The sequence below is a fragment of the Portunus trituberculatus genome, chromosome 36 (assembly GCF_017591435.1).
Source record: "Portunus trituberculatus isolate SZX2019 chromosome 36, ASM1759143v1, whole genome shotgun sequence".
NCBI classification, from domain to species: domain Eukaryota; kingdom Metazoa; phylum Arthropoda; class Malacostraca; order Decapoda; family Portunidae; genus Portunus; species Portunus trituberculatus.
The window spans coordinates 7,046,594-7,049,093 of record NC_059290.1 but is presented as its reverse complement, the minus strand read 5'-3'; the positions used below and the strand labels follow the sequence as shown (position 1 = coordinate 7,049,093).

Genomic DNA, 2,500 nt, shown 5'->3' with positions numbered 1-2,500 from the left:
AGGGAGAGGGTAGATAGGGAAATGGACAAAGGAAGGACTAAAGAGGAGGAGGAGGAGGAGGAGGAGGAGGAGGAGGAGGAGGAGGAGGAGGAGGATGGGGGGAAGGAAGAGGGAGGAGGAGGTTGATGAAGTGATAAAATAAGAGGAAGTGGAGCAAGGATGATAATGAAAGAGGAGGAGGAGGAGGAGGAGGAGGAGGAGGAGGAGGAGGAGGAGGAGGAGGAGGAGGAGGAGGAAGAGGAAGAAGAAGAGAAGGATAGTGGGTAGAAGTAGGAGGAGGAGAAGGTAAAAATAATAAGAGAAGAAGAAGAAGAAGAAGAAGAAGAAGAAGAGAAAAGAGGAGGAGGAGGAAGAGGAAGAGGAAGAGGAGGAGGACGAGCGAGAGGAGAAGGAAAAATAGACGAAAAATCTCAACAACAAAAAAAAAAAAAACAGAAAAATCCATAATAAAAGAAAAGAAGAAGAAGAAGAAGAAGAAGAAGAAGAAGAAGAAGAAGAAGAGAAGGAAGAAGAGGGTGATGACACGATAATAGGGAGAGTAATGACGAGGGAGACTCTATGGCGCTATCTTCCCCCGAGGCTCTATCGATGACTGATTACCTGGAGAGAGAGAGAGAGAGAGAGAGAGAGAGAGAGAGAGAGAGAGAGAGAGAGAGAGAGAGAGAGAGAGAGAGAGAGAGAGAGAGAAAATAGGAGTGTTCGTTTAGCCTTTTGAATGCGTGTGCACGTGTGTGTGTGTGTGTGTGTGTGTGTGTGTGTGTGTGTGTGTGTGTGTGTGTGTGTGTGTGTGTGTGTGTAGGATATAGAGTATGACAGGTGTATATAAAGGCAAGGCAGGTTTGTAAAGGTGTAGCAGATGTGCAGACAGATGTGGAGCAGGTGTGGATGGATGGTGGAGGAGGTGGAAGAGGGGGGGGGCGACTTCACCACTTTAAATCATCAAGTGGAAACATGAAAACCTTCCACTAGTAAAAAATTGAAGTGGAGGAGGTGGAGGAGGCGTGTGGGAGGAGGTGGAGGAGGCGTGGAGAGAAAGTGGAGGCTATCAAGTGGAAGGAAAGCAGGAAGATGATGGAAATAGATGATGTGGAGGTACTAAGTTGGTATGGAGACTAGAAAGTGGAGGAGTGTGGAGGGAAGTGGAGAATGTGGAGAAGGAAACTGATGATGGGAGTATGTGGAGGAGGTGAAGGTGTTGAGGTGTGTGGGAGGAGTAAATAGAAGGAGGAGAAAGAGGAGGAGGAGGAAGAAGAAAGAAAATAAAAATGATAAAAAAAAGAAAGAAAATGAGGAGGAAGGAGAGGAGGAGGAGGAGAAGGAGAGGAGGAGGAGGGTGGAAGATAAAGTAAGAGAAATTAGAGCAAGGATGATGATGATAGAGAAGGAGAAATGGAGAAAGTAAAGTAGAAATAAAAGAATAGCAATGATAAAAAGAGGAAGAGGAGGATGAGAAGAAGAAGAAATGATAATAATAATAATAAGAAGAAGAAGAAGAAGAAGAAGAAAAATAAAGAAGAGAAAGATGAGAAGGAGAGAGAATTGAAAAGACTAACAATAACAAAAAAAGACGAAAGAGAAGAAGAAAAAGAAAAGAAGAAAAAGAGAAAAAGAGAAAAATGAAAAGAGAGAAAGAGGAAAAGGAGAAAAAATAGGAAAAAAAATATTAAAGTAAGGATGGTGTGTGGTGTGTGTGGGTGTGTGTGTGTGTGTGTGTGTGTGTGTGTGTGTGTGTGTGTGTGTGTGCGCTATCAGGTGACAGGTGACAGGTGACAGGCGTTCAGAGTGACAGGTAAGGTAATTTCTCAGGTGGAAAATGCCCTGTCTCAAAATCGCTATAATTTCCCAAGTCGTGCAGGTAAAAGAGTGAGGGGAGGTGAGGGGAGGAGAGGAGAGGGGAAGTGAGGAGAAGAGGAGGGATAGAAGAGGAGGGAGGCGGTGTAAGGAGTAGGGTGGATAGTAAAAAGGGGAGATGAGGGGAATAGAAGAGAGGGAAGATGAAGGTAAGGGATGAGGGGAGAGAAAAGAGAGGTTAAGGGAAGAAAAGAAGAAGAAGAAGAAGAAGAAGAAGAAGAGGGAAGAAGAGAAAGAAAAAGAAGAAGAAGAAGAAAAAGAAGAAGACAGAAGAACAAGAACAAGAAGAAGAAAGAAACTAGAGGAAGGGGATAGCGGAGAGGGGAGATGAGGGGAGTAGACGAGAGAGAAGATGGAGGTAACGGAAGAAGAAGAGAGAAAAGAGGTGAAAGGAAAAGAGGAGATAGTGAAGGGAAGAGGCGGGAGAGTGGAGAGGGGAGGTGAGGGGAGATGAAGGAGGGAGGAAAGAGGAAAGGAGGAGGGGAAAGAAAGGAGGTGGTGAGGGAAAGAGGAGCGTGAAGGAGAGAAGGGAAATAAGTAGTGAAGGAGATGGGGAGGGAGCGAGAGTGAGGGGAGAGAGAAAGGGGAGAGGGAGAGAAAAGAGGTGATGGAGGTTTTTAGGAAGGGGAAAGTGTAGGAGGACAAATTA

The 2,500-nt window shown here is 45.1% G+C and overlaps 1 protein-coding gene across 1 annotated transcript in view; it reads right to left on the bottom strand.

Moving 5' to 3' along the window:
- Window positions 1-2,500, bottom strand: part of LOC123513461 (fibroblast growth factor receptor-like 1) — a 138,140-nt gene that overhangs the window by 4,451 nt on the left and 131,189 nt on the right.